Source organism: Stenella coeruleoalba, assembly GCF_951394435.1.
Source record: "Stenella coeruleoalba genome assembly, chromosome: 6".
NCBI classification, from domain to species: Eukaryota; Metazoa; Chordata; class Mammalia; order Artiodactyla; family Delphinidae; genus Stenella; species Stenella coeruleoalba.
Window position 1 is genome coordinate 34,724,353 of NC_137151.1, and position 13,237 is coordinate 34,737,589.

At 40.5% G+C, this 13,237-nt stretch overlaps 1 protein-coding gene across 9 annotated transcripts in view; it reads right to left on the reverse strand.

Moving 5' to 3' along the window:
- ZRANB3 (zinc finger RANBP2-type containing 3) overlaps positions 1-12,421 on the reverse strand; it is a 362,989-nt gene extending 350,568 nt beyond the window's left edge. For 4 of the 9 annotated variants that reach the window (XM_079924967.1, XM_079924959.1, XM_079924965.1 and 1 more), the window contains exon 1: positions 11,755-11,981. The gene's annotated coding sequence lies outside the window, so the exon portion shown is untranslated. Of the gene's footprint in view, positions 1-11,754; positions 11,982-12,356 lie in introns of those variants that run through there. The other 5 variants (XM_079924961.1, XM_079924968.1, XM_079924963.1 and 2 more) reach the window with 3 other exon arrangements.
- Positions 12,422-13,237: the final 816 nt, after the last annotated feature.

A 13,237-nucleotide genomic window follows, 5' to 3' on the forward strand; every position in this document is an offset into this window, starting at 1 on the left:
CTCAACAGACGCAGAAAAAGCTTTCGACAAAATTCAACACCCATTTATGATAAAAACCCTCCAGAAAGTAGGCATAGAGGGAACTTTCCTCAACATAATAAAGGCCATATATGACAAACCCACAGCCAACATCATCCTCAATGGTGAAAAACTGAAACCACTTCCACTAAGATCAGGAACAAGACAAGGTTGCCCACTCTCACCACTATTATTCAACATCGTTTTGGAAGTTTTAGCCACAGCTATCGGAGAAGAAAAAGAAATAAAAGGAATTCAAATAGGAAAAGAAGAAGTAAAGCTGTCACTGTCTGCAGATGACATGATACTATACATAGAAAATCCTAAAGATGCTACCAGAAAACTACCAGAGCTAATCAATGAATTTGGTAAAGTAGCAGGATACAAAATTAATGCACAGAAATCTCTTGCATTCCTATACACTAATGATGAAAAATATGAAAGTGAAATTAAGAAAACACTCCCATTTACCATTGCAACAAAAAGAATAAAATATCTAGGAATAAACCTACCTAAGGAAACAAAAGACCTGTATGCAGAAAATTATAAGACACTGATGAAAGAAATTAAAGATGATACAAATAGATGGAGAGATATACCATGTTCTTGGATTGGAAGAATCAACATTGTGAAAATGACTCTACTACCCAAAGCAATCTACAGATTCAATGCAATCCCTATCAAACTACCACTGGCATTTTTCACAGAACTAGAACAAAAAATTTCACGTTTGTCTGGAAACACAAAAGACCCCGAATAGCCAAAGCAATCTTGAGAAAGAAAAACGGACCTGGAGGAATCAGGCTCCCTGACTTCAGACTATACTACAAAGCTATGGGAAGCAAAACTATATGGTACTGACACAAAAACAGAAATATAGAGCAATGGAACCAGACAGAAAGCACAGAGATAAACGCATGCATCTATGGTCATCTAATCTATGACAAAGTAGGCAAAGATATATGATGGAGAAAAGACAGTCTCTTCAATAAGTGGTGCTGGGAAAACTGGACAGGTACATGTAAAAGAATGAAATTAGAACACTCCCTAACACCATACACAAAAATAAGCTCAAAATAGATTAAAGACCTAAATGTAAGGCCAGAAACTATCAAACTCTTAGAGAAAAACATAGGCAGAACACTCTATGACATAAATCACAGCAAAATCCTTTTTGACCCACCTCCTAGAGAAATGGAAATAAAAATAAACAAATGGGACCTAATGAAACTTCAAAGCTTTTGCACAGCAAAGTAAAACATAAACAAGGCCAAAAGACAACCCTCAGAATGGGAGAAAATATTTGCATATGAAGCAACTGACAAAGGATTAATTTCCAAAATTTATAAGCAGCTCATGCAGCTCAATAACAAGAAACAAACAACCCAATCCAAAAATGGGCAGAAGACCTAAATAGACATTTCTCCAAAGAAGACATACAGACTGCCAACAAACACATGAAAGAATGCTGAACATCATTAATTATTAGAGAAATGCAAATCAAAACGACAATGAGATATCATCTCACATAAGTCAGAATGGCCATCATCAAAAAATCTAGAAACAATAAATGCTGGAGACGGTGTGCAGAAAAGGGAACACTCTTGCACTAATGGTGGGAATGTGAATTGGTACAGCCACTATGGAGAACAGTATGGAGGTTCCTTAAAAAACTACAAATAGAACTACCATATGACCCAGCAATCCCACTACTGGGCATATACCCTGATAAAACCATAATTCAAAAAGACTCATGTACCAAAATGTTCATTGCAGCTCTATTTACAAAAGCCTGGAGATGGAAACAACTTAAGTGTCCATCATCAGATGAATGGATAAAGAAGATGTGGCACATATATACAACGGAGTATTACTCAGCCATAAAAAGAAACGAAACAGCTATTTGTAATGAGGTGGATAGACCTAGAGTCTGTCATACAGAGTGAAGTAAGTCAGAAAGAGAAAGACAAATACCATATGCTAACACATATATATGGAATTTAAGGGAAAAAATATGTCATGAAAAACCTAGGGGTAAGACAGGAATAAAGACACAGACCTACTAGAGAATGGACTTGAGGATATGGGGAGGGGGAAGGGTAAGCTGTGACAAAGCGAGAGAGAGGCATGGACATATATACACTAACAAACGTAAGGTAGATAGCTAGTGGGAAGCAGCAGCATAGAACAGGGAGATCAGCTCCCTGCTTTGTGACCGCCTGGAGGGGTGGGATAGGGAGGGTGGGAGGGAGGAAGACGCAAGAGGGAAGAGATATGGGAACATATGTATAACTGATTCACTTTGTCATAAAGCAGAAACTAACACACCATTGTAAAGCAATTATACTCCAATAAAGATGTAAAAAAAAAAAAAAAATTGGATTAGAGACCTAAATGTAAGACCGGACACTATAAAACTCTTAGAGGAAAACATAGGAAGACCACTCTTTGACATAAATCACAGCAAGACCTTTTTTGACCCACCTCCTAGAGTAATGGAAATAAAAACAAAAGTAAACTAATGGGACCTAATGAAACTTAAAAACTTTTGCAAAGCAAAGGAAACTACAAACAAGACAAAAAGACAACCCTCAGAATGGGAGAAAATATTTGCAAACGAATCAACAGACAAAGGATTAATCTCCAAAATATATAAACAGCTCATGCAGCTCAATATTAAAAAAACAAACAACTCAATCCTAAAATGGGCAGAAGACCTAAATAGACATTTCTCCGAAGAAGACATAGAGATGGCCAAGAAGCACATGAAAACCTGCTCAACATCACTAATTATTAGAGAAATGCAAATCAAAACTACAGTGAGGTATCACCTCACACCAGGTGAATGGGCATCATCAGAAAATCTACCAACAACAAATGCTGGAGAGAGTTTGGAGAATTGGGAACCCTCTTGCACTGTTGGTGGGAATGTAAATGGATACAGCCACTATGGAGCACAATATGGAGGTTCTTTAAAAAACTATAAATAGAATTACCATATGACCCAGCAATCGCAGTACTGGGCATATACCCATAGAAAACCATAATTCAAAAAGACACATGCACCCCAATGTTCATTGCAGCACTGTTTACAATAGCCAGGTCATGGAAGCAACCTAAATGCCCATCGACAGACAAATGGATAAAGAAGATGTGGTACATATATACAATGGAATATTACTCAGCCATAGAAAGGAATGAAATTGGGTCATTTGTAGAGACGTGGATGGATCTAGAGACTGTCATACAGAGTGAAGTAAGTCTGAAAGAGAAAAACAAATATCGTATATTAACGCATATATGTGGAACCTAGAAAAATGGTACAGATGAACCGGTTTGCAGGGAGAAACAGAGACACAGATGTAGAGAACAAACGTATGGACACCAAAGGGGCAAAGTGGCGGGGTGGGGGTGGTAGTGGTGGGATGAATTGGGAGATTGGGATTGACATATATACACTAATATGTATAAAATACATAACTAATAAGAACGTGCTGTATGTAAAATAAATAAAATTAAATTAAAAAAAAAAAGAATCTGCTGTATAGCACAGGGAACTCCACTTTGCTGTGCAGTAGAAACTAACACAACATTGTTAAACAACTATACCTCGATTAAAAAATAAATAAATAAAAGGGAAAAAATAAAGAAGAAAAAAAGCAAGGACCCTAGAGTCTTTCATTCTACAGGCAACTGTTTTTAGAATAATGATAAAATAACTCCCACTTATTGACTGATCTCTTTCTGTGAGGCAGTACACTGGGAAATTTTAGGAAATCTCCTGTAATTCCCAAAACAACTGAGAAAGATAAGTATCATTATCCTCACATTAAGGACAAGAAAATTGAGGTTCAAAGATATTAAATAAGTTAGCACCAGTTAGTAACGTAAAAGTCTGAATTTTTGCTATTATGCAACACTGCCTCTTAAAATCACTCATTCAACAACTAATTATTGAGTATCTATTACGTACTAGGCATATAATAGGTATCACAGAGAGTACCAGGTAAACAAAGATGAATTTGTGTCATTGTAGCCTACCTTCCAGCTAAATCTAAGATGAAAATAAGAGTTATAAACAAATAATTGCAACACAAGGCAATAAGCACACATGAAAGAAGTATGCATAAGAATACCACACATAAGTGGGAGTGTTGAATCCTCTAAGGTAGCAAGCAATCAAAGAAGGCTTCAGTTAGGAGAAAAAATGCTTGGAACATAGTACACCTTATTTAAATATCTGATGTAACTCTTAAATTGAAACTTGAAGGAAGAATGGAATTTGCCGGTGGAGAATAAAGATAAGGATATTCTAGGGAGAAAGAAGCCATACTTCCAATACCACAGTTTCAGAAAATACTAAGCAGTTTAGTATAGCTAAAAAATAAGATGCTTTGTGATAAATGGTAAAGAAGTAAAAACAGGTCAGGTCAGGGAGGTTCTCATATGCCATGCTAAAAAGAGTTTGGACTTTAGTCTGTAAGAAATTGGGAGCCTTTTCCAGAGTTTAACCAAGTTGCTACTTTACAAAGATTACCTTGTCAAATTTGGAAGAATGGACAACCTTTTCGAAGGCTACCACAAATAGTCCACGTAGTACAATTTATAATCTCTTTAGCTTCAGACTCCTACATCTAATTACCTACCTGACATTTTGAAAATCTCAAAGTGTTGGGCTGCACCTGGCAGGCCTACAAGGTCTGCACTTGCCCAGCTTTAAGACCGAAGAAAGAGCCTGGAGTCAGCAACAGAGGCATCAGTGGTTTAATGGATGGGGGAGTTTACATGTCTGAAGCAGGGTCCTGGAGCAATAGTCTACAGTGCAAGGTGGGCAGGACAAGGTGGCAGTAATCGCTCCCAGGGGTTAGGGGAGATTACCAGTTATAGGGGAATTGATGCAGGTGGGGGCATTAGCTACCAAGGAAACCAGTCCCACTACTGGCGCGCCCCTCACTGCCCCTTTGATAAGAACAATCACTAGCTGGGGCCTGGGGGAAATACTCACAGGAAGGTCAGTCAGGTGAGTTGAGTGTAGGTGAAGCATGCAGGGATGGAGCAGGGGACGTACAGAGAGCAAGAGAACAACCATCTTAAGTGGCCTGACCATACTTCTAGTGGCCTGACCATACATAGACACTTCTAGCCTAAATGTCCAAAACCAAAGTCTTGATTTCTCTACCAAATTGTGTGCTCCGTGACCAAATCTCTCAGTAACAGTGCAACCCTGCAAGTTACTCAAACCAGCAACCTGAGTTCATTCTTGATTTCTGCTTCTTAACCACCAAATTACATCCACTTATTATTAATTATTCCCCCAATATATCTCAAATCTATTCAGTTCTTTCCAGTTCCATTGCCATCACCAACCCCAAGCCATCAGTGCTCAACTGGAATACTGCAGTAGTTCCCAACTGGACTCTCCTACATTTTCCTTAATATCAATTCGTTTCCTTTAAGCACTTAACTGCGATTGGCAATTATTTTCATCTGTTTACTCCCTCCTATTAGAATGCCTTCATAATGTCAAGGACCACAAATGTCCTGTTTAACACTGTTTTACTTCAGTACTCTAGCATCAGCCAGGTCAACAGAAACAATATTAACAAAACCCTTTTTATTCTGGTTGAAAGTGATGTGTTTTAAAAGTAATTTGTCTTAATTAATGTTCCATTATAGAACCAAAGAATTATACTTTACAAACTTGAAATTTCTGTACATAGGAATGAGATTTATCGGAGATTAATATATTGAAAAAGTTACTTATTCTACTAAAAATAAAACAAACAAACAAAACCCAACATACACTTACTAAGTACCAGGCACTATTTCAGGTGTTTTACATATATTAAGTCATTTAAGCCTCATAATGGCCTATGACTTCTTTTATCTCAATTTTACAGATAAGGAAACAAAGACACCTGATAAAGTAATCTGCCTATGGTCACTCAAGTAGTACAAGGCAGAAAGCACAATTAAGCCTAGGCAGCCTGGATCCCATCCTCTTGACCATTATCTAATACCTCTCATAGTAGATGGTTAATATTTCTTGACCAAATAAACAACTGAGATAGAGAGGAAAGGAGAAGAGAAGAGGAATAGATTTAGGGGATATGATGAATTTGAAGTACTCTGAAAAGGCTATGAGGTACAGTGGAATAAGCAGTTATAAATAGAGATAAGAATCCAGAAGTCAGCAGGTCCTACAGAAAGCCACCTACAAAATGTTAGTCTCTGTATAAAAAGTGATTATATAATTTTTTTGGTTTTTTTTTGCGGTATGCGGGCCTCTCATTGTTGTGGCCTCTCCCATTGCGCAGCACAGGCTCCAGACGCGCAGGCTCAGCGGCCATGGCTCACAGGCCCAGCCTCTCTGCGGCATGTGGGATCCTCCTGGACCAGGGCACAAACCCGTGTCCCCTGCATCGGCAGGCGGACTCTCAACCACTGCGCCACCAGGGAAGCCCTAAAACATGATTATATAATTTAAAAAATTAGATGTGCTCTTAAACTGTCACCATTTACCTTCAACTCTGTAATAAAAACATGTTTTAACAAAGCACAGAATGCCTCATTGAACACTGACCGTACTAAGAAAAATTCTGTATTGCCTTTAAGTAGTATTTCATATCTATATAAAGTTAAATTTGTATTTTGTTAAAATATAAAAGTGCAGATATTGGGACTTCCCTGGTGGTGCAGTGGTTAAGACTCCGCGCTTCCACTGCAGGGGGCGCGGGTTTAATCCCTGGTTGGGGAACTAAATCTGGCAAGCTACGCGAAGCAGCCAAAAAATTTAAAAAATAAAAGTGCAGATGTTTGTTTTGTTTTGTTTCTTTCAGATGTTTCTTTTGTTTTCTTTTGTTTCTTTCAGATGTTTGTTTTTAATTTGACAAAATGACACCAAAATACAAGAAAATGTGACAAGGGACAAGACAATGTCTAAAAAAGTGGAAGCACACCACACATGCCAGATATCAAAACATACTATCAAGTTATAGAAATTAAGAAAATGGGTATGGTACAAGTCACAGAAAAGACAGAACAATGAAAGAGTAGAGAATCCAAACAAAACCAAGTGTATATATATTGTGAAACCAAATGTAATAACAAATAAAAATTATATATACATATTATGTTTTATTATCTACTTCTAATCATCATAAAGCTTTTTCTAAGCATCACAAATAATCTAGAAACCCTAAGGGAAAAGACATAAATTTCGACACTAAAATAATTTACACTATGTCATAGAAAAACAGCATTAAAAAGTTAAAAAGACAAATTTCAAAATGAGAATAAAGGCAAAATACATGACAAGGAGTTAAAAACCTAGGAAGTAATTTCTTTAAAATTACTAAGGGACTATGATAGATAACAACAGTCTATTCAAAAGAGTAGACAACAGGGCTTCCCTGCTGGCGCAGTGGTTGGGAATCTGCCTGCCAATGCAGGGGACGCAGGTTCGAGCCCTGGTCTGGGAAGATCCCACATGCCGCGAAGCAACTAAGCCCGTGAGCCACAACTACTGAGCCTGCAAGTCTGGAGCCTGTGCTCCGCAACAGGAGAGGCCACGACAGTGAGAGGCCTGCGCACCGCGATGAAGAGTGGCCCCCGTTCGCTGCAACTGGAGAAAACCCTCGCACAGAAACGAAGACCCAACCCAGCCAAAAATAAATACATAAATAAATTTATTAAAAAAAGAGAGTAAACAACAATGGACAATATACACATAAAAGATGCTCAAATAAACAGAATTCAACTAGACAGAATTAAATAAATGAGGGATCACTTTTCACAATCATACTGGATAGAATAAAAGATGGGAAACAGGTGCTCTCACACACTGTTAGGAAAGAAAATAGGCATAACCTTTCTGTAGAGCAATTTAGGAATTACAGAGTATTGTATTAATAAATAACACTAAATAATACTATTTCTAAAAAGTTAGATTTAAGGGATAATCAGGCAAACATACAAAAATGGTGTTCATGACAGCATTGCTTTTAAAAGTTAATAATTGATCCAGCAATCCTACTTCTGGGTATACATACGTGTATATACATACCCAGAAGTATACATATACATGTACGTGTACATGTATATACATGTATATATCGGGACTTCCCTGGTGGCACAGTGGTTAAGAATCCGCCTGCCAATGCAGGAGACATAGGTTCGATTCCTGGTCTGGGAAGATCCCACATGCCATAGAGCAACTAAGCCTGTGTGCCACAGCTACTGAGTCTGCGCTCAAGAGCCTGTGAGCCACAACTACTGAGCCCTCGTGCCACAACTACTGAAGCCCGCGTGCCTAGAGCCCGTGCTCCGCAACAAGAGAAGCCACCACAGCAAGAAGCCTGCACACCACAACGAAGAGTAGCCCCTTCTCGCCGCAACTAGAGAAAGCCCATGCACAGCAAAGGAGACCCAACGCAGCCAAAAATAAGTGAATAATACATGTGTGTATATATATATATATATATATATATATATATATATATATATACACCCAGAAGTATACATACGTATATACATATATCCGAAAGAACACCTATATCCAAAAGAACTAAAAACATATCTTGAAGAGATATATGCACCCATTCACTGCAGCATTATTCACAATAGCCAAGAAGTGGAAGCAACCTAAATGTTCACTGGCAGATGAATGGATAAATAAAATATGGTGTATACAAACAATGGAATATTAATTCAGCCTTAAAAAAAAAAAGGAAGTCCTGTCATATGCCACAACATGAATGAACAATGAGGGCATGACGCTAAGTGAAATAACCCAGTCACAGAAGGACAAATACTACATGATTCCATTTATATGCGGCATCTAAAGTCAAACTCTTAGAAAACAGAAAGTAGAATGGTGGTTGCCAGGGCTGCAGGAGGCAGGAAAAGAAAAGTTGTTGATCAACGAGTACAGAGTCTCAGTTTTGCAAGATGAAAAGGTTCCAGAGATCTGTTGCATGACAAGGTGCATATACTTAACACTACTGTTCTGTACGCTTACAATTGGTTAAGATGGTAAAGTTTATATATTTTTTAGCACAATCAAAAAAGAAGTTAATCAAAAATAATGTAAATATCCATCAGCTAGGAACTGGTTATGTTAGAAACATACAATGTAATGCCAGAGAGCCATCAAAACTGATATTGAGGACTTCCCTGGTGGCACAGTGGTTAAGAATCCGCCTGCCAATGCAGGCCCGTGCGCCACAACTACTGAGCCTGCGCTCTAGAGCCCGCGTGCCACAACTATTAAAGCCTGCACGCCTAGAGCCCGTGCTCTGCAACAAAAGAAGCCACCGCAATGAGAAGCCCGAGCACTGCAACGAAGAGTAGCCCCCATTCACCACAACTAGAGAAAGCCTGCACGCAGCAACGAAGACCCAACGCAGCTAAAAATAAATAAATTTATTTTTTAAAAAGCTACTGATTTTCAGTCATATCCACAGCCTATTTTTGAGTCAAAAACAGTTTACAAAAAGAGCAAAGTAGGGGACTTCCCTGGTGGTCCAGCGGTTAAGACTCCACACTCACAATGCAGGGGACCCAGGTTCAATCCCTGGTCAGGGAACTAGATCCTGCAGGATGCAATGAAGATCCCTCACAAGGCAACGAAGATCCTGAATGCTGCAACTAAGACCCAGCGCAGCCAAAATAAATAAATATTTTTTTTAAAAAAGAGCAAAGTAGTATTATACTACTCATACACACGTCTGTACCTATTAGGGATCTGTAAAGATATTCAGCAAGATTTAATAGTCATATCTTTAACAGGAATACAGATTACTTTCTTTTTTATATTTTCCTGTATTTTTAAATACAATGAGTATGTATTAGGTGATGCCAAAGGATAGCTCAAAAGAGGAAGTGACTGCCACCACTGGTTCCAGAATCCTAGGATGGAATTTCACATTTCTCACTATATGCCTGGCACATATTGGGGGATCAATAAATATTTGAGAGGCAGAAATCAGCAGTGGTTAAGAGCTCAGGAATGAGACAGATCTGGATATGAATCTCAGTTCCAAAATTTTCTAATCAAGGCCTTAAAGTCTTATTCAGGGTGGGGAGGGATAAACTGGGAGATCAGGATTGATATACATACCACTATATATAAAATAGATAACTAATAAGGACGTACTGTATAGCACAGGGAACTCTATTAAATACTCTGTAATGACGTATATGGGGAAAGAACCTAAAAAAGAGTGGATATATGTATATGTATGACTGATGCACTGTGCTATATGGTAGTAACAAACACAACATTTTAAATCAACTGTACCACAATAAAAATTTTTTTAAGTCTTATTGAACTTCACTGAACTCCAACTTCTTCAAGTATAAAACATCACAGAACAATACTTGCCCATTGCTGAAGGGAACATGTACTGAAAGCACTTAACACCATTCCTGGCTCAGAGGAAACACTCAATAAAATGATGGCCATTACTATTTATTGACTTGATTTACACTAGAAGCCCTCACGACAAAAAAAAATAAGCATTTATATAAGACTCTTCTGTTTAATTGTATGAAATTCCCAGCTGCATTAAAAAGCAAGAGTCAACACTTTCTTTGGTGGAACCAGAACACTGTGGCTGAAATGTATGATTACATTCCTATATCTAGAAGGATTACAACATAAAATTTACCATCTAGTTGATGCATAAACACAACTCATGAGTATAGGACACAGACTTATTAGTGCTTCAATTTAAAAAAAATAAAGAAAATATGCTTATTTCAGTCCACAAGTAGAATGGAAAAAGTAACTACAAAACATGACTAATGAAGATTTGACTTAGTTTAGAGAGAGATTAGAAGAACAAGTAACACTACGATTCATTTTGTTTGGCCTGTTTTCCTCACTACTTTTGGACGAGGAGCCTGTCTTTTTGGCACTGCTCTCCCCGCAAAGTCTGGCATAGTGCCTAATACAGTATAAGTGCTCAATAAATATTTACAAGATGATTTCTAAGAGAAAGTCTTAGTGAAACCGCAGGGAAAATTGAGTTAGAATTTATCTGAGAAAGTCTCAGTCAAAATGATTGGCAAGAGTTTAAAATGAGAGCCATCAGGTTTGGGGAGGGAAGGCCTTTCCTGATAACACCTGCATCTCTTTTGTTCAATGAGTTTCCCAAGCAACCTCAAACGGAACGTCCAACAGTAAAAACACACTCAACTTTGTCACCCGACGGCGGGGGCGGGGGGGGGGCATAAACCAGGGCCTAACGTGCTAAGCTTGTTAGGCTTTTGGCTCCAACGTCTTTCTAATGACCTGTCGACACTTGTTTAATGTATGCTTTACATTAAAAACAAACAAACCAAAAAAAGAATGGGACGATTCTTATCAATCATGAGCCCTTCTGTAGCGTTTCTCCTTCGAACCAGACTTTAGAAATTGGTTTGTAAGAGTGGGAGGAGTTAGCTCAGAACTTCTGAACCGGTTCTTTTTAGTCAAACTGAAGACGTGAAGGTTTTAGAGGCACCCTCCACAAATATATGGGTGCAGTCTAATCCTGAGCAACTCAAAAGACAAAAAAAGTGAGACTCGGGGAGTGAAGAGTGCGGTGGAGCATGGCATTCTGGACTTGGGAACTACCCTCCCCCCATCCCATTTCACCCACTCTTAATTAAAATGCAATTAAATTCCATTCAGCTATCTCTCACGTAAGAAACTACCAACTTGCCCGCCACGCCGCTCCCAGACCGCCACACCTGGTGTATTCGCTGCAGAATCTCCAACTCCCGCCACAGGTTTGGCCTGTGTCCGCCGCAAAGCGGAAGTCACTTCAAAGACACAAACTGAAAGTAAGAGAGTCTAAATACCAGGAATCTAAAACTCCTACGGCGTTCTTAGAAAACTCTTCCTCGACTACCTTTCGCTTGTAACCCTTCTCTCTTCTGCTAGGTTGGTGAAAAGGCTTCACCACAGCCCTGCGACTACTTCCCCGCCCCAAACTCCAAATCATTCAAAAGTTTGTCCTTTCTCATTGGCCAATGAGGCGGCGTGGGTACCGCCCAAGAACTACAATTCCCGTCAGGCCTCGCGGGAAGCAAACGGATGAGCTGAAATGGGCGGAGGCAAAGCACGCTGGGAACTGTAGTCGGCTGCAAGCCGAAGAGGGCAATCACCCCGCCTTTCCTCGCTGAGGCTGGAGAACCAGGTGTTCGGCTTAGAGCCTGTTACTGCTGAGGGGAGGAGCCAAGTCCTTAAGCAGCAGTCCCCACTTCCCACCACATGGAGGACGAAAATTTTCCTTTACTCCTATAAAGCAATATAAATACTCCTTGAAAAAATATGTTTGTCTTTCCAATACCTCCAGGTCAATAAAAACTTCCAGAACTCCCCCACCTCGGGCTCCGACTCGTGGGAAAAGGTGGCTCTTTTACAAGTGGGCAAAATGGCTGTCCTCTTAGGTTTATCATTGGTTGTCCTTTGCGTCCTTCAAGGGAGGATACTTACAGCCGATTGGCTCTTTTTCCCTTGTGGGTGGAGAAAGACTTGTCCTGGCTCTCCCGCGGCCCGGGAGGAGATGAAGGGGTGGAGAGAAGGCAGTTTGTTCAGGCGTGATTGGATGATCCTCATGTCACTCCGAGGATGTACAACCTATGATTTGTCTACTGTCCCTCAAAGAGAACGAAGAGGCGGGGCTAGTGCGTGGTGGGAAGGGGCGGGATTTTGCCAGCCGTGGCTGCCGCTGGAGCCGGTGTCCGGGCTGGTGATGGGGTTAATTCCCTTTCGTAAGACTCTTACTTGCACCCACCCAGCCCCGCCGTCGCCCCGCCGCGCCGCGCTCCAACCGCCTCCTCCTTCTCCTCCTCCTCAGTAACGCGGGTAAGAGATGCCCTCCCTTCCCCCCTCCAGCTCCCCGGGAATAACGCGCTTCGCTCCCCTCCCCCGCCCGCCAACCGGTAGCGCTAACGGAGAAGGAGGCAGTCAGGGGAGAAGATGTGGTGTGTGCGAAGGTGGCCTTCCCCGCCGAGCGGTCGGCGCTCCAGTCAGGGCCCCGCCGAGGTGCTGCGGCTGCCAGCCTCGCCGGGAGGTCGGGTTCCGAGGGAGCCCCGGCTCGCCTGGCCCGCCGCTGCGGCTGCGACTGCATCTGCATCCAGTACCTTGTGCCCACCGCCCCCACCCGGGGGCCATGTGAAAAGCAAACCCCTCGAGGCCTAGCGGAGGAGGCAGGGGAAAGGTTCCCAA